Source organism: Talpa occidentalis, unplaced genomic scaffold, assembly GCF_014898055.3.
Source record: "Talpa occidentalis isolate TD23 unplaced genomic scaffold, MPIMG_talOcc4v2.1 talOcc4.5, whole genome shotgun sequence".
NCBI lineage: Eukaryota > Metazoa > Chordata > Mammalia > Eulipotyphla > Talpidae > Talpa > Talpa occidentalis.
This window is the reverse complement of record NW_023604861.1, coordinates 75,675,850-75,695,282: the sequence shown is the minus strand read 5'-3', so window position 1 is coordinate 75,695,282 and position 19,433 is coordinate 75,675,850. Positions and strand designations below refer to the sequence as shown.

Here is a 19,433-nt window from a genome sequence, read left to right as displayed (position 1 = left end):
ATGAGAATGGTTCTGGCAATATCAAAAGAAGTTGAAGGGTGGAACCCATTTATACTGCTGGGATGAAATGCCATGGCTGGGATAACACTGACCAGAGTACCAAGAAAACATGTAAGAACTCCCTTTTCCTCTTGTCTTTCTCCTAAGGGTAGAAACCAGCAAACAATATCACTTGAGGAATTAGTTGGAATATCAGACAAGACTAGAGAAAGGTGTATTTGGGGCAGAAAGAACTTTAAAGAATCAGCATAGTACTTAATTTAAAAGCTTGCATGGGTAGAGAATTATAGATTCAAAATAATTTTCCTTATAACTTTGAAGTCATTTGCACCTTTATCTGTTAGCTAGTGTTGCTCATCAGAAGTCTAGCTCTTGCTATAGTGATTGTTACACAGTCCATTAGATGATTCTGCTTCCTAGCAACACAAACCAATTTAAAAGCCAACAACTTTCTTTTTCTTATTACTAAAATAGTAAATGATTTAGTAATTAATATAAAAATGTACTGTGTATATATATTTAGGTGGACATATCTAGTTTAAACTTTATTTTGGAAAAGTCACTTGTATTGGTTTTTACTTGGGAGCATGGGCAAAATAGGGTACCCCAGGCTGTAAACTTCCCAAGGGTGGGCCAAGCCTCAGGTGGCTCTCCTATTTCCCAAGAACCCTGCATAAGCTCCTTCCCCCTCAGCTCTAGGGAAGCCATGGGGAGAAGTGAGCCTGGAGGTGTTACAATGGTCATTCACTTGAGCAGGCCATCAGATGGCTCAGATACTAGATTATGGTCTCAATCTTTTTCACCTCCATAGCCTTGGAGAAACTGACACAGCTAAAGGAACTGGAGCACCTATCACAGTCAAAGGTAGAAGGGCAGGACTTACGAGAATCCCACTGGCTGAGCTCAGCTAGCCTAAGTAGCTGTTGGCAGTCTTGGTATGGATACACATGTTCTGCATCCCAGACTCCAGCCAGCTCTCCTCCCACTCTGGCAGTGTGTAGTAGGCAGCAATCTCAATGACCTGGGCCAGCTTCATGCTCATGAGCTACTGGTACTCAACAAATGCCAAGTGCCACATCCTGCTTGGCCCATGCAGGGCAGCCTCCAGCTCTGCCAAATTGAAGCTGGCATCCTGAATGACCAGCTCTCCACAATGCTCAGCATTAGTGGTGGTGTCCTTTGAGACCCTCAATCTCAGCCTGGTGTTGACTCATGTTCTGGTTCATCTCAGAAATCTCCATCTTGGTGCAACAGAAGTGACCACCATGCTTCCCAGTCAGTGGCTGCAGTTCCTCATGCTTGATTTGGTACATGTACTCAGCCTTGGTTCAGCTACAATTGGCAGTTGGCAATCTACTGATACTGGTCCTTGACCTCAGGGATGATGCCATCCAGGTCCAGGGAGTGACTGTTGTCCACAGACATGGCCACAGATGTCTCTGAGATCTAGGATTGCAATTCACTGATATCTTCTTCATTCAGCTGCCTGAAAAAATTGATCTCATTGTTGAGCCCTTCCAGGCAGGACTCCACAAAGCATTCTTTCATGTGGAGGGCAGTATAATTTACCCAATCCTTCAGTTGTAAACATTAATATTATTCAATCTTTCTATACTTATAAATATCACAAAATAAATTTCCTTATAGATGAATAATTGCACAAACCCATGAGTCTACCCATAACAAATTTTTAGAAATAGAATTATAAGGTTCAAGCACATTTTTAAAGGTTTTTGATAACATTCTTAAAACCTCCATTCAGAAAGGTCATACTAATTTATATTCCTTTGAGCAGGAAGAATCACAATTATCCTATACTCAGTCAACAGTATTTCATCTTTCAATAAGTATGCAGGAAACTATAAAAATCTTATTTAAGCACAAAAAACAAACTTAAATAAAAGGAAAGGCACAACATACTCTTGAACCTGCCTCTTTGACATTATTTCAGACTACATAACCTAAAGGAATCTTTCACTGCAAAACAAGCGGATTCGAGGAAAATAGCATGCTTAAAATATAGTACTGGGCTCCCTGAAAGTAGGGCAATTTTCAAGGACCAACCACTAACATTCACCCAACCACTTTTTTTTTTTTTTTTTTTTTTAAAGAGTAACGAATGAACATTTATTTATTTATTTATTTTGTGGGACCCTCGCAGGTGGCCGGGGATCGAACTGGTGCTGCGGAGGCTGCAGACAGCCTCGCAACCCAGCGCTCAACTGCTGCGCCACCAGGGGAGGCCCCCAACCACTTTTTTAAAAAGGGTGAGATAAAAACCATGAGTCTAGAAATATTTTTGTAAATACTAAGAAATCATAGATATGAGAAAAATAAAGATGTTATTTAAAAAGGGTATATAAATAAAATGTTCATAAATTTTTATCATATAACTTTGTAATTCTAATTGTTCTTACCTATCATATATGTTCTGAAACAACTCAATAAACATGATATAAGAAAAATTGTTTTAAAATAATTCTAAATTAATGAAATAATAAACTTCTCTGATTTAAAGAAATGAATACTTTTCAGGCAACCTACTGAGATTCATCTGTATGCCAAAATTTAGTAGAATTAATAATTTGAGAGACATACATGGGGATTCCTAGTACTACTTTTACTGTCTTTCTGTAAGTCTGAAATTAGCTCAAAATAAAGGTTCTTTTTCTAAAAGGAAACAATGTTGCAATAATGTAATTCCTGTTAGAACCTCAGTACCAAAGGTGATAATAAAATCAAGATTATTTTACAAATATTTGTAAGTCCAAACTGATATAAATAACTGAACAAATGAGAAAAGTCCAATCTTCCTTACACAAAACTTCCAAATAATAAATGTAAAAGGAATATGGAAAATGGAAAACCATCATTAGAACACAGTAAAAATTACTCAGGCAAAATCTACTAACGAATTTAAAACTGGTGGCTGAAACTTTAAAGAGAAACAGGATTACCTACACAACCTCAAAATGCTCCCTTCTAAACTATATTAATTCTGAAGTGAGTTTTAACAAGTGTCCACAACTTTTCTGATACCCCTCCTTCCAGGAAATTTAATTCCCCTCCCATTAGTGTATATTGAACTTAGTAAGTGGCTTTCCAAACACAGTATGGAAAGGGGAAAATAGTAACTTAAATGGAGAAATCTGGCAGACTCCACCTTAACCAAGTGATTGAGGTGATCATCACCATCAGTAATTCACGTCAATATCATGTGCCCTCTGATATCTTCCTAAAATTGATTCACTTCTGTGGTATCTTCCTAAAATCCATTAACCCCAGCTTAATCGTCATAAACACACCAAACCCAATTTGAGAGAGATTCTCCAAAATACATAATCAGTATTCTTCCAAACCATCAAGGTCATTTGAGGGGGAAAAAAAATAATAAAAGAGGGGGTTTGGGGAGAAAGACTGACAATCTGTCATAGGTTAGAAAAGATTTGAGATGTGACAACTAAATGCAATGTGGTATCCTGGATTGTCTCTTCAAAATGAAAGGTTGGTATTCGTGGAAAAACTGGCATATCAGAGTAAGCCTAATATTATTATAAGACAATTAATCTTAGTTTTGTAAATGGCAATGGTAAATTTATTTACCCTAATTTTACCCAAAGGAAGTAAACAGAGTATACAGGAACTCTCTATACTATCTTTGCAACTCTTCTATAAACCTAAAATAATTTCAGTGAAAAGTTTTTAATAAGTGAATTAATTTTTAAAAGATTTTATAAATTAGGGTATACTTCAATTTAAAGCTGAACCATTAAATTGAATTTCTAAACCCACTTACTGCATGAATAAACCTAGTTTCAATTAAGTTACTTTGAGGTAAAGTATTACAATATGCTCTCTGCACTGAATGATATTTGGAGGGGTATAGAGGAGAATAAAAGATATTTGGGGGAAACTATCTGCTTGTGGTAAACAAAATTTGAGGAAGCTTGGAAGCTTATGGGGAACAGCTGGAAGAACATTTGTAAAACAGAATAAAGATAGATTTGAAAGATTTAAATTATTATGCTAATGGAATCCTATAAACAAAGAGGAATATGGAAGGTTCGTTTTAGAAGAATAATATGGCAATAATATAGTCAAAGAACCCGATGAGCTGGGGAACTGTTAAGACCCATCACAAAAGCCTGTATCTGATGTTCTCAAACTTTCTGGTTTGACAAGGCCCTTGATGTGTCAGTAATTTTTTTCAAAGACCAAAACCCCAAAAACATTAACAATTCTGTTTACTATGTGCTCAGGTCCAAACAACTTAGCACCTGAGATGGGTACTGCACAACTTCTCAAAATTTAAACTCAGATTGGACATAACTGTCCTCTTTTCCTATTCCATATAGACTTTCACAAATTACTTGCTTTTTTTGTCATAGCAACTTCAAAGACCTCAGGATTTGTAAAAACTATGGTAACACTGAAAAGAATGTAGCAATCTAATTCTGAAAATGAACTACCTCAAACTAGTAGTTTGTGTGATTTCCAGCAGATAATGCTGTTTCCCTGACAATTTTTAAGCATCTCCTGACATTATGAAATCTCTACACTGCCTTTCAGTTAGAGCCCTGGCAAAAGATGACAAAGGATGACACCGAGGCAGTGACAACAAAAAACTAAGAGTGAGAATTAAGGCATAGTTCAGAGAAAAAAATCTAGAGATTCAAGGATGCTGCCTGGAAGTACAGTAACTGTGCAAGTACTTGAGAAGCTTCAAAACTTTTCTTTAAAAAAAAGATCTATTTTTATATATCCTCCAATAGTCTTAGAAGAGACTTAGTCTTTTGTTTAAATGAATTAGTGAACCTATTTAAAAGTTTATATTAACACCTGAGAGGAGAAAGCATACATTGTACAAAAAGGAAGAATGATGCAAAATATACACAAATTAAATTTTTAGAAGTTTATATTAATTTGATGACTTTACACAGGACATAAAGTATATTGCTCTCTTACAACACACATGCACACAAATTACAAAACAGTTCAGCCATAGGAAGAAAACTCAATTCAAATTTTCAACTCAATAAACATTTCTGGAATACTAACAGGAACTGTCATCCAGCATCTGCCAAAGCTTTGCTTCAGGCAGGTATCTGAGAAAGAATCAAATACGGTAGTTCTAAAACCTGGCTTCATGACAAGTAAGCAAACGGGGAACTCCTAAAATGACAGATTTACTGGTACCATTCCAGACCTAAAGAATCAGGACTTGGAAATGTTCATATTTGTAAAGTTCCCCAGCTGGTTCTGAAATCAGTCAGTTTGAGAGGAAATGTCTAAAAGTACTGTCCAATAAAACTTTCTGTAACCATGAAAAAGTTCTTTTTTGTTGTTTGTTTGTACTCTCCAAAATGGTAGCCCCCAGACATATATGCTAGTGAACACTGAAATGTGCTTACTATAACTGAAGAACTGAATTTTTAATTATAATCTACTTTAAATTTAGATGTAAATAGTTGCATATGGTTAGTTGCTTCTGTACTGGATCGCACAGAACTTGATGATAAATATCCATTTCTTCTAAATTTTTCAAGTTGTGCCCTTGATTTAAATAAGATGATTAGAAAACTGGCCTACTCAGCCATATTCTCTGACAAAAGATCTTTATGAAGGGCTGACATAAACATTATCTAACTGTCTTAGTCTTTTGTCATATTTTTTTCCATAGTAAAAATCCTCTTTGAATTAAGTCCAAAAAGTCTCTGCAAAAAAATTTAGATATTTCCTTTAGTGAAATGGAATGTTATGAAAGTCAATGTGCTTCCCTTTTTTGCTTAAGCTGTCAGTAAACTCAGAACTAAGTCCAGTATCCAATGCTAGCAACTATCTCCTCTTAAATGCCTGAACAGTACACTCTGCTCCTCTAAAACTATCTCTGTTCTATTTAGATGCCTAAATTAGTCAACATAGTGTTATATTAAATTCCTAAGCTGACAAATTCTTTTGGATACAGGCAGAGTATCAACCTTAAAGGACAACTTTTTGCATTAAAGTCAATTTTTAAAGTGTTTTCTTATTTAAAAGGCATTTTTTAAAAAGCACTGGAATTAACAATATTAGGAAAAAAATTTTTTAAAGATTTATTTATTTATACAAGCACTGGGTACAGTCAGAAGCGCAGGAGGGTGAGAGAATTCACCAGAGCCAGAGCGGGGAATAGAACAGGCCGACTGACAAAACACACTGCTGAGGGGAGCAGCGGACATGGCAGGAGAGGTCTGAGCGCCATGTGGGACTCTCGCCGTCAGCCAGGGATCGAACCAGCGCTGCAGAGGCTGCGGGCAGCTTCACAGCCCAGTGTTCAACTGCTACACCATCAGGGGAGGCCCAACAATATTAGGAAAATTTTTAATAGATCAAACTTACCAAATGAAATTGTTAGGTGCCTACTAGCAAAAAATATAATTATAATAAAGATAAATAAGATAAACATTACATGTCCTGCAGTAATTTTATCACACCATTTCACAGCTCAGTTCCACTCCTTTTTAAAAACATGCAAAAGCCCTGACGCAAAATATGAACATCCCTATTGAGCATTCAGTTCAAAATGTTTGTGCAATTTTTCCTTCAGCACTGGACTACTTTTATATCATGCACTGAACTACTTCGGTGGCTCTTTTGTTGAAATTTTCCACAAAATTAGAACAAACACATTTGATGCATCAACAGCACATTTCTAGAAATGCCTAATTTTAAGTTCCCTGAGCATCTAATGGCAAACTAATGTGAAACTAAACTAAATCATAAAAGCAGAGCTTCTTCAAATAATTCCTTAAAACTTCATTTAACAAATGAACTTTTAAAATACATAAAACAAGATCTGATGCCAAAATAAGGAAAAAAGATAAAAGATACAACTCATCCCATGGGTGCATTTTTTAAAAACATGACAGGGAAAAATATTTTACAGAAAACCTTAACAAGAAATATATAATAAGTATCATAAATAGTTACCATAAATAGTTGCCAGAAAACTGGCAAATTAATTCTGCTTTGGAGTAACTAAGTTAGTTTCCTTAGCCACCTATCATTATTTATCTGAAAATGATTACTGAAAACAGTTATAAAATCATATGAACGGATTTGGTCCAATAGCAAAACCATGTAGTTCTTCTCCCAAAAGCCAAAGTACTGTTGAAACTTGATTCACTTCAGCACAGTGCATCTCCTAGCATGCTCCCTTAGGTCACTCTAATCTTCTATGCTACTTTACCTTTCGGTAACATTCTTAAATGCTAGGGTTATATTCTCAATCTTCTTCTAGTTTACCCCTTTTCTCCAGATATTTTCATCACCTATTACTTAATCAGATAAGGTTAATAAAAAACAATGGGCAACATTTATTGAGACACTGCAGATAGACTATATTGCAGACACTGTTCTAATCATTTCGCAGGTATTATCTCATTTAATTGTCAAAACAATTCTAAACTGAAATCAACTGTTATACTAACAGATAAGGTAATGTGTCCAAGGTCTCACAATCAGAAAAGACTTATTATTGTGCATACACAGACCTGAATGTTTCTCAAAACTATTCTGAAGTTTCTAGATACCTAAAAAGCAGTTATAATGGGCTCCCCTCTATTGCTTAAACAGACCACAGTAAGACTAAACTAATAAGTTAGAAGGTGGACAGAGAGAAGAAAGGTAATAGATTTTAGAGTCCATGAAAAGTTGCTGCAAGTTACTACAATGATTTAGAACAGAGATCAGTACACTTTTCTTAAAGGCCCAGATAGTAAATATGTTAAACTGTAGCAATATACTATGTAGCACCTACTCAATTCACCGTTTTAGTGTAACAGCAACCATAGACAATAGTGAAAAACGGACAAAGCTGTATTACAATAAAACTTTATTTACAAAAGAGGTAGCTTGGATCAGGTAAAAGTCTGTCAACAAATTAGAGGCATACTGTGTCAGGTGCTAGGCAATCATGATATAAGCACTGCAATATTCAATTATGGCATGATTCGGCATTATTTTCCCTAACCCACCACAACTGAATTTTAAATAGCTGAACTTCATATGGAATAAACATAAAACCTGGATGAAATACTACATGTGATAATTCCAGTTTTTCTTTAAAAATCAGCCCATTAAACACTGACATAAAATAACAAAGTAACATACCAATTTCATTATCTACTAAAATCATACCCACCGTTCACAAATCTCCACCTGGAGGAAACCATTGGTGCTATTTTGCTTCAAGGAAAATAAGGTGTTCAAGATCCACATAATTTGTAACATGGAAAGCTTTGAAAAGTAAAATTTTCTGCCCCACTTCTACCCTCATTCATTGATGTTTTAGTACCTGACTCCCTGTCTCAGCCATTTCTCCTCCCATTTTTGGCAACTTTAAGAGCCACTTAATCTGTCCTATACCTCAGCCTTTAAATTTTTTGACCACCCTCTTCACTTCCAAAATTTTTTCCTCAATTTCATGTCAACCACCAATTGCCACAGTCATACCCTAACAACTATAGTCTCTACAGAGGAATGGAAGCATCCAGAAACACGTAAGATGACCCATTCAAATACAGGAAGAGGCCTCCCTCATGGCGCAAAGGGTTAAGCACAGCACTGTGACGCTATCTGCAGCCACTGCAGCACTCAATCCCCGGGCAGCCAAGGAGCTACCCACATGGCACAGCAGACCTCTCCTGTCTTGCCTGCTATTCCCCTCAGCAGTGTATTTCGTCAGTCTGCCTCTTCTGTTCCCCACTCTGTCTCTGGTGAATCCTCTTACCCCCCACACCTCTGGCATGTACCCTAGTTCTTGAATGCATAAGTAAATCTTTCAAATACAGGAAGAAATTCTTAATTTTATCTATTTTTTTTAAAAAGAAATGAAATTAAGGTATGCTCATATTTAATGCAGATTGCATATTAGTTAAAAATATACTGGGATGTGTGCTTATTTTTTTAACTGACAAACAAATGTGAGCCAAAGGAGACCACTACCTATTTTATGTCATTACCATTATCCACATCCTTTAAAATCATGCATCTTCACACTGACTCCCACCTCTACCCCCAACCTTTCCAGTTCATTCACTCTGGCATCCCAAACCCAACAACTATTTGACTTCTTTATGATCTCTAAACCATTGTCCTCTTCCCTTTTGCACTCACTGCCTATACTACCTGTAGGGTAAGGAAAAATGTCAGGCTTTTCTGCCCTCCTGCCATCAGGATAGATGATGGATCCTTGCGGTCCTGAATGCATGCCTGATGGCGGGCACCTGGAATAGGGTGTGGGCCTAGGTAGATGGGATAAACCTGGGCTAAGACTGTGCTTTTAAAGGCGGCGTCACGGGGACGCCAGCAGAAGCCGAAAGAGAAGCCAAGAAAGAACGAACGGAAGCCGAGAGAGAGAGAACGCCGGACAGCCCAGACAGAGTGAAGACCTGCTGGGGGCTGGGAGGCCTGCCATCCTCCCGGCCCCCCAGCACCCCTGCCTGCCATATGCCTGGTGAATCCCAATAAAAACCTGCAAAACCCCTGATGGCTCCAGAACTCCTCCTTTACCCGGTCTGCATGGGATCCTAGAAAACCTGCTCAGTGGCCATTCCTGCTCCCTACACTACCCCATGTCCTTATTCATCTCTTTTCCATCTTACACTCCTGCAGGTTCACTGTCAATATCTTTGCCCTTCTTTCCCTCTGCTATACATTCCTGACAAAACCCATCCCTGGTTAAATCTATCTCTGTCTATCCATGCCTCTATCCCAAAAATATGCCAACTTGTTCATTACATTCACCTTAAATATATGACTATAAAATTAAGAAGCTCCTCAGCACTAGCCAGCAACCCCTCCACAGAATAAATTTCCCAAGCAATTTATTCTCCTTTTGACACTTTCATATCTGCCCTCTCCTCCATCCTCCAACAACTCTTTCTGTCACTTTCCTCACAGTTGATGACCTCTAATAGTACTTCCCTCAGAAAACGTAAACCAACAGGAGAAAACATCCACATCCTCCTCACAAATCTACCAACCTATCTGATTTTTACTGCTGTACTCTGCATTCCCTTATTAAAACTATGAATTATCCCTACTCCTACTCAAGTTGAACCTTACCATTTGTGTACTGGATCTTACCTACTTCCTCTTCCTCACTCAGTGACTATTCTCCTCCCCCTCATCATCAGATTTTCCTTCTTTACCAACTGTTTTCATCAGCATTTAAACATGCTGTATGATCTTCCACACAAAAGATATACCTTAACCCCGTGTCCTACTCCTGCGACTTCCTAGTTCTCCGCTATAGAGCAAAATTCTCCAAGTGTCTATAAATCACCGTATCCACTTCCTTTCCTCCAAGCCAGTTGTAGGGTAAGGTAAAAGGTATCAGGCTTTTCTGCCCTCCCACCATTAGGATGGATGACGGAACCCTGCGGTCCTGAGTGCATGCCTGATGGCGGGCACCTGGAGTAGGGTGTGGGCATGCGTAGGTGTGAGCTAAGAGACTGATTTATAAGGGTGGTGCAGCAGAGTGCGGGGTGGTGGTGGTGCGGTGTCCAGGGTGGAGGAGTGGAGTGTACGGAGGAGAACGGGGACTACAAACCACGGCGAAGAGCATGTGGCTGCTAGAACCGTTCATACACCTGCCCGGAATGGGTTGGTTGCTTTACAACTGGCGTAGATGGCAGGACGGTTCGAGGCAGGACGGCTCTACGCAGACGAAACCCTCTGAAACCTGGGGAGGGATTGCCGGGTGGCCGGCCACGAGCAGATGGTACCCGGTGGCCGACCTCCTCGCCCAGCGGGCACCTCCCCAGGAATGGCCAGAGGTAGATGGATCCCCGGGGCAGCTGCAACAGGTCCTGTATGAAATAGAAGAAACCCTGAGTGGATGCAGTGCCCGCGAGGCAGCAGGAGCCGTGGGATGGGTGTTTCTCACAGCTCTGCGAGAGTCCACGCAGAAAGAGCAATCCAGGATCCAGCAAGCACGGGATGAGATGTGAAAAGAGATACGAGAAGAGATGCGGCTACAGCAACAACATTTGAGGATTCTGGAGGAAGAAGTTCGGAGAAACCGACCCACCCTTCCGGAGATGCCAGACTCCGTCTCAGGAAGGAAGGAGAGGGAGGCTGGCCCTTTGCCCGAATCTCAGTCGGTGGTAGCAAACCAACCCGTGACCCCAGAGATGCCGGACTCCTCTGGAGAGGAGGAGGAGGCTGGTCCCATGCTCCGGGCCCACCGGGTGGTGACTCAGAAAATGAAGCAGCAGCGACCCATGGCCCCAGGGGGTCAGGCTGCGGGACCACCACAAATGATGGAATTTACTACCTACCCACCTTACACCCAGGCGGAAATGGTGGACTTAGTCAAACAGTTCCGCCAGAAACCAGGGGAGCCCTTGGCAGCCTGGCTGCTACGTTTATGGGACCTGGGGGTGGATGGGATTATTTGCACGGCTCAAGAGATGGAGAGACTGGCCTCCATGACTTCACACCCATCCTTGCGACAGAGGCTGCAGAACAGCCGGCGGTATGGCCAGGGCGACCACACCCTCCTGGAGTGGATAATGGCTGCCATACGGACAGTATGGGCTGATGCAGGAGACGTGCCGGAGACAGTAAGCGGATGGCAGACGTACGCCGAGCTGGTGCAGGTACTTCGGGAATTGGGCATGCGGCAGGCCATGTTTAATGTGAATACCCATGGTCCTGACGACGAGCATTTCACAGCAGGGATGAGAGACTTGGTATTAAATGCCCCCTCATCTACATTTGGATCCCTCATGGCAGTTCTAGCACCCTATGTGGGACGTCAGATACATGACGTCACAACAATGATAGCCAGCTTGGGCGAAGTTGAGAGCCAGCGCTCTCCGAAAGGAATACGGGTAGTTTCTGAAAGGTCAAAAGGAATGCCAAGGAGGGCAAGGAAGTCTCTTGGCATCACAGAACCTATGAAAGTCACCTGTAACCAAATGTGGATGGATTTAATAAGAGCAGGTGTAGATGGCACTAAAATACACACGCAGCCCAATGCATATTTATTGGAATTATGGCAGCAGCTGCGAGAAGACCAGAGGTTCACACCCATGAGAAGGACTGCTGCTCAGGGGGATCCTGGAAGCTCCAGGCCTCAGGCGCACGCCCTGCGCATGGAAGACCACTTGCTGCCAACCCCGTCCTCGGGTGATGGCCTGATATCTTTTGAATAGGGTGAAGGCCAAGGAACCCGTCCACAGGGGACGGGCAGAGACCGGAGGCCACATGTGGAGCTTGCCATCCACTGGTCCCCGACTAACGTACAAAGGGTTTTAGCTCTAGTACACACAGGAGCAGAATGTACTCTGCTCTATGGAAATCCAGAAAGATTTCATGGGTCTACTTGTTATATTGATGGCTATGGAGGCCAGAGTGTCAAGGTGACAGCAGTAAGACTATCTCAGGGAATTGGGCGATTACCCCCGAAAGAGTATAAAGTGTATGTATCGCCCATCCTGGAGTACATCCTGGGGGTGGATGTACTACGTGGCTTATGGCTAGAAACCACAGTCGGAGAGTTTCGCCTTAGAGTGCGTGTGGTAAAGGCAGTGGTGAGAGGACATGCTAAGCATCCGCCCCTACAACTGCCAGTCCCTAGGCGAGTGACTAATACCAAGCAATATCAAAGGCTACAAAGAAATTACAGGCACAATATCAGAGCTGGAGAAAGTGGGCATTGTGCGTACTGCCCACAGCCCCTACAATTCGCCGGTATGGCTGGTGAAGAAGCCCGATGGTTCTTGGCAAATGACAGTAGATTACCGTGAGTTGAATAAGGTAGTTCCCCCCTTGCATGCTGCAGTGCCTTCAGTGGCAGATTTGATGGATCGTCTGAGACACGAGCTGGGAATGTATCCTTTTCTGGCCGATCTGGCAAACGCTTTTTTTCCCATAGATATAGCCCCAGGAAGTCAAGACCAGTTCACCTTCACCTGGGAAGGCTGGCAGTGGACATTTACTGTGCTGCCACAGGGATACCTGCACAGCCCTACTCTGTGTCATGGGCTGGTGGCAGCAAATTTGGCCCGGTGGGAAAAGCCATCTTCAGTGCGTTTATACCATTATATTGATGACATTTTATTGACAAGTGACTCTTACAGATCTGGAAAAGGCAGTACCTTTCTTATTAACACACCTGAAAACATGCACCTGGGCAATCAACGAAAGCAAACTGCAGGGGCCTGGACTGTCAGTTAAGTTCCTGGGAGTTGTTTGGTCAGGTAAGACAAAGGTTATCCCTGAAGGCAGCTGCAAGCCTTTCTGGGTCTGCTGGGTTACTGGAGGGCATTTATACCTCACATGGCCCAGCTCCTACGACCCTTCTATATGTTAATACGTAAGGGAGCCAAGTGGGATTGGTCAGCTGAGGCAGACACAGCACTTGCCATGGCCAAACAAACTATAAAGACTGCTCAGGCCCCTTGCAGGTTTTTGACCCAGCCCGACCCTGTGAGCTCGATGTGCATGTTACTCAGAAAGGGTTTGGGTGGGGACTCTGGCAGAAATCAGAGAGGCTACGACAGCCTATTGGGTTCTGGTCCCAACTCTGGAAGGGGGCTGAGGTTAGGTATTCGTTAATTGAGAAACAGTTAGCTGCAGTATATGCAGCCTTACTAGCCACAGAAAGTATAACTGCCACAGCCCCTGCCTCAGTGAGAACCACTTACCCAATAGCTGGATGGGTACGGGACTGGACAACAAAGCCCCATAGTGGTACTGCTCAAAAACCCACTTTGGTGATGTGGGGGGCATACTTAGAACAGCGCTGCACCCTGTCAACTAGCCCCTTAAGGGCGGAGTTGCAGGAGGTTCTTGGTCCTGTGACATATGTTAGTATGGAACCAACTTCAGAAGCCTGTATAGAAGCCGAACCTGAAGCTAGTCCCTACAAGGAGGGTCGAGCACCGATTCCAGCAGAGGCCTGGTATACGGACGGCTCCAGCCGGGGCCAGCCAGCCTCTTGGACAGCGGTGGCTGTCCACCCAGAAACAGACACTATTTGGTTTGAAACTGGGACAGGACAGAGCAGCCAATGGGTTGAACTGTGAGCAGTATGGATGGTGGTGGCCCATGAGCCTTCCCCTCCAGTAATCTATACTGACAGTTGGGCTGTGTATAGGGGTCTGACACTGTGGATTTCCACATGGAATCTAAATGACTGGACAGTTATGCATCGGCCATTGTGGGGCCAGGCCCTATGGAAAGATCTATGGGATCTGGGGCATCAGAAGCAGGTGACTGTTTATCACGTCACAGGACATGCCCCATTAGCCTCACCAGGCAACGATGAGGCAACCTAGCCCGGGTTTGATGGCTTGAAACTGCTCCAGGGCGGGATGTTGTGCAGTGGCTACACAGACGCTTGCTCCACGCAGGGCAGAAGACAATGTGGGCCACTGTGCGCGCCTGGGGTCTACCTGTAACTTTAAAAGAAATTCAGACTGTATGTGAAACATGTGTAGTATGTTCCAGGACTTACCCCCCGAGACCTTTTGCATCTACAGGCCAGGTGTTGCGGGGGCAGGTACCCCTGACACGCTGGCAGATTGACATCATTGGACCACTACCTCGCTCCGATGGACAACAATATGCAGTCACCTGTGTAGACACTGCTACCAGGTTATTGGAAGCTTATCCTGCTCCACATGCAGACCAAAAGGCAGTTTTGGCAGCACTGGCGCGTCTATGTGCTGCATATGGACATCTGCTGGTAGTGGAGAGCGATCAAGAGACTCATTTTACAGGAACCCGGGTGCAGCAGTGGGCCAAGAACATGGGTGTTGAATGGAAGTTTCACACTCCCTATAATCCCAAAGCTGCAGGGATTATAGAGAGGTATAATGGCCTACTGAAGCAAGGACTAAGAGCCACTGGCCCCTCTCAGATGCTGGCCGGGTGGAGCCGACGTCTATGGGAGGTGATGCAGACATTGAATGAGAGGAGCAGGAAAGGCGGCCTGGCTCCAGTGGAGGCATTGCTGCATCATGCCGCTACTCCCATCCAATTACAAATAAAGACTTCAGACGTCTTATTAAAACCAGGACTTGGACAGCAGAGCAACATCCTATTGCCAGCCCCAACTGGAGTGGACCCAGGGCAGACTGTGGACTGGGAATGGCCCTGGACAGTGAAGGCTCCCCACATGCGGTGGGTGGCTCTGAGAGCCCCTTGGGGTCATGGCCTGGAGGCCGATTTACAGATAATACCATGGGTAACTGCGCAGTGGCCGCCATGGGTGCGTGTTACCCACCCTGGGGTGGCAGATCAGCGGGCAATCCTCAAGGGGACATTTGTAATAACTGTGGCCCATTATGAGCTCTCCACTCCTGCTGCATGTAGAACCCACTGATGCCTCTTCACTGGCAAAGCGAGTGTGGTACTCACGACCTGGAAGGCCACTGATGCCAGCGACAATATTGTCCTCAGATGCCAAATTAGCATGTATATTGCCCGATGGGAGGGATCTCCCATTGCTGGTACCGGTAACTTCTCTGTCTTTCTGCCCCTAGGAAAATTGAGTTTAGTCATTTTGTGATGTATTTCATTTGCTTTTGTGGGCCATGGCTGCATTGTTTATGTTTGCTAAGAAAATTGTACATATATGTGGACTGTATGGCAGAAAACCCTGAGGGGGTGGACTGTAGGGTAAGGTAAGAGGTATCAGGTTCTTCTGCCCTCCCGCCATTAGGATGGATGACGGAACCCTGCGGTCCTGAGTGCATGCCTGATGGCGGGCACCTGGAGTAGGGTGTGGGCATGCGTAGGTGGGGTGAGCTGAGAGACTGATTTATAAGGGTGGTGCAGCAGAGTGCGGGGTGGTGGGAGTGCGGTGTTAAGGGTGGAGGAGTGGAGTGTACGGAGGAGAACGGCGACCACAAACCACGGCGAAGAGCATGTGGCTGCTAGAACCGTTCATAAACCTGCCCGGAATGGGTTGGTTGCTTTACACCAGTTTAATCACACTTTTACTCCTCTCCACTGAAATCATTCCTTAGTAATTTATACTTTGCCAAATCCAATCTTGCTCAACAGCTCACTATTTGACATAGCTGCATACTTCCTTCCTGATGTATTTTGCATTTGATTTCTTAGAAAGCACACTCTCCTAATTTTCCTCCTACCTACTACTGCTTGCTTTCAGTAGTCACCTTTGCTTGCCTTTCTTTTTCTTCTCTCCCTCTATGTGTTGAACTGTCCTAAGGCTCATTCTTCAGTCCTCTTAATCTATATGAACACCATAGAAAATCTTTGGCCCCACAACTTTAAATACTATCTATATACTACAAGACTCCAGTCTTTTCTCTCCCCTGAACTCAAAATTCATAATTAACTGCTTAATTAAGATCTCCATCTGGATGTTCTAAACTTTAGGGAAAGCACAATTCTCGATTTCTCCTTCTCACTAAACATTTTCCTCCTCAAGTGTGTTCCCCATCTCTGTAATTAATATTATATTCACCTGGTTACTCGGGCCAAAAGCCTATATAGTCTTTATTGCTATATCTCTCACTTTACATCCTACTATAATTCATCATTAAGTACCATCAACCACACCTTCAAAAAAGTTCCAGTTACATTAATAAATACAATGTCAAACTTACTGAACTGTATGTGTAAAATGAATGCATTTCATTGTATTAATGCATTTCATTGAATTATACCTCCATAAAGTGTGAAGGCAGCATGTGTGTTACTCACATACATCTGACCATTTGTCACCACCTCCACCACTACCATTTTGCTGCTCGGACTACCACAAAGCCTCCTAACTGATATACCTGCTTCTGTTTTTATCTACAACAGCTCATATTCCACAAAGTATACAAAAGAATCTTTCTAAAATGTGAATCATGTTATATTACTTCCGGGCTCAAATCTCTCTACTGGTTTCCCACCATACTTAAAATCTAAAAACCCCTTCCCCCGTGGCGCAGAACTGTGGAGCTGTCCTCAGCCTCTGCAGTGTGGGTTCGATTTCCAGCTGGCCAGGGGGATACCCACATGGCAAAGTAGACCTCTCCTGTCTCACCCGCTGCTCCTCTCAGCAATGCTTTCGGTCTGTCTGCCTGTTCTGCTACCCGCTCTGTTTCTGGTGAATCTTCTCACCCTCCCGCGCCTCTGGCCTGTACCCCAGCTCTTGTATAAATAGGTAAATCTTAAAAAAAAAATCTAAAGGCCCTTAACATGACCTCAAAACCATATATCATCTAATACCCACCTACCTCTCAGACCTATCCTCTTACCATTTTCCCCCATTTACTGTGTTCCAAACACACAGGCATCCAGAAACTCCTAAAACACATCAAGTTTCTAATTAGTTTTTTCTTTTTTAAAATGTATTTCAAAAGCAAATTCTTTAAAACTCATATACCTCTACTTCACTCCATTAAATGGACAATAGAGAAATACTTCCTTGAATCATCCAAAGAAGTGGATCTGAATTAATACTTAACATAATTTGCCCCATAAACTCAAGTTAATACTTAAAATGTCAAACTATAAATTGGAGACATTCATCAGGGGACGGGGAGGGAAAGGGATCAAAACAGGAGGGAAGAGCACAAGAATCTATGATGATGGTTCACCGGGTCTTTTTGGTGGTAATTTTATGGGGACAAAACCTGAGAGGCGAAATCAAACACTGTACAAAAATGAACGACAATGTAAAAATATCTAATAAAATAAAAATGTTAAAAAAAATACTTAAGGTGCATCTACCATTCTAACAGACCATTGAAAATGAAATTGGGATCAGCTACAGAAAGCCTGGAACATCAAATTAAGGAATTTATATTTTAACAGGCCAGAATCACAAACTAAAGCACTGGGAAGAGCTCCCCTTCTTACTTTTCAAATCCTGAGATCACAAGGTTTGCAAAAACGTGTGGAACAATGCAAGAAAGTAGTTACTTTCAGGGATATACACACATACACCTTTTTGCACCTCTAGAATTTTAGTTGTCCTCTTTGGAGAAAGTCTAGAGCATCTGAATACTTTGAGTGCCATAAGTAGAATTAAATAGAGGAAATATAAACACAGATAAAATATGTTGATATAGATGATACAGACATATATATGGAAAACATAACACAGGCTCGTACATGATTCTTATATACCTGGGAGCTCCTACCAGAATTTAATTCTGCAAACCTTCCAACTTTCAAGTAGTTGCCTTTAGTACCTAAATAGCCATTGAGAGCTCATATAGTGAATACTTAAGACATCTAAAGGTCTGCAGGTTATAAGAACAGAATAGACAGTAAGAGAGAAAGGACAGCACAGCCCCTCTCTCTCAAACTCATCTCTAATGGCTAGTCTTACCTCTCACCAACATATCATTTACACAAGGTTAACAATTAAATGTTAACAGATATAAACCTCTATCATTTCCAAATTTTCTAGAGCCCCTTTACATGGCAATCAAGGGATTAGGAAGAATAGGATCTCATATTATAGATTCCTCTCAGATGACTAAAAGTCAGTGTAGGTTTTGTTCCTGACTGAAGTTCTAGAACCACTACATCATGCAAGAGTTAGAAGAGGGTTCTGCTGAACTAATGAAACCCAAGCAGCATCAGCCAGGGCAAAGGCAAAATACTAAAAAAAAAAAAAAAAGTCAACAAAGAGAAGTTTAAGAAAACAGAAGTCACAAATCCTCTAACCTGTAGCATCCTTCCTTTGATCAAGGGTAAAGGACTTTGAATTTGCTCATAGACTACATCTAAAAAAAAAAAAAAGATTGCTCAGGTTCATACCCTGCAGACATAACAAAAAAAATATGAAAAATGTTTTTCTTCTTAATCACAGATATTACACATTCTGTCTTGAAAAACATATCCTGATTCCCATTAACCTCTTCCAACAACATTCTATGCCTTTCCTGAATCCCATTTTTATTTGCTTGAATTTCAAATTCATATGGAAGCCATTGCATTTTGAATATATTTTATCCTACAGTTATGAGTGGGCACTTGGTACCACTGAAAATAGTATTTTAAAATACTGCTACTTAAATGTTAATATATATACCGTGCATCAGATTAAAATACAGATTGTGATTCAGTAGGTTTAGGGCAGGGTCTGAGAGTCCACAGTTCTAATAGGTTCCCAGGTGTTGCAAATGTTCTTCTCTGAAAACACGGAGTAACAAAGCTCTAAAAGGCAATGACAACTATATGCACAAGTTACTTCCAGAGGATCCCAATGGAATGTTGTTTGTTTTTATAGTTTATTCTTTATTCTTTAATTTTCACCAGATACATTTTTTTCTCTGTACACTTGCAATTAAACTTAAATGCTATGATTGATAACTTTTCCCTTTATTCAATTGGCATCCCTAAATTTTCTTCCCTCCTCTTATTCTTCCATACCCAAGTATCTAAAATGCAAAAGTACTGATAAA

At 41.8% G+C, this 19,433-nt stretch overlaps 1 protein-coding gene across 4 annotated transcripts in view; it reads right to left on the bottom strand.

Annotated features, from left to right (window-relative positions):
• Positions 1-19,433, bottom strand: part of LOC119258990 (EH domain-binding protein 1) — a 91,516-nt gene that overhangs the window by 38,318 nt on the left and 33,765 nt on the right. For 2 of the 4 annotated variants that reach the window (XR_008554304.1, XR_008554305.1), the window contains exons 3-4: positions 18,694-18,752; positions 15,543-17,322 (exon numbers count right to left, since the gene is read on the bottom strand). The exons of 1 other annotated variant lie outside the window; for it this stretch is intronic. The gene's annotated coding sequence lies outside the window, so the exon portion shown is untranslated. Of the gene's footprint in view, positions 1-15,542; positions 17,323-18,693; positions 18,753-19,433 lie in introns of those variants that run through there. One more of the 4 variants, XR_008554306.1, reaches the window with a different exon arrangement.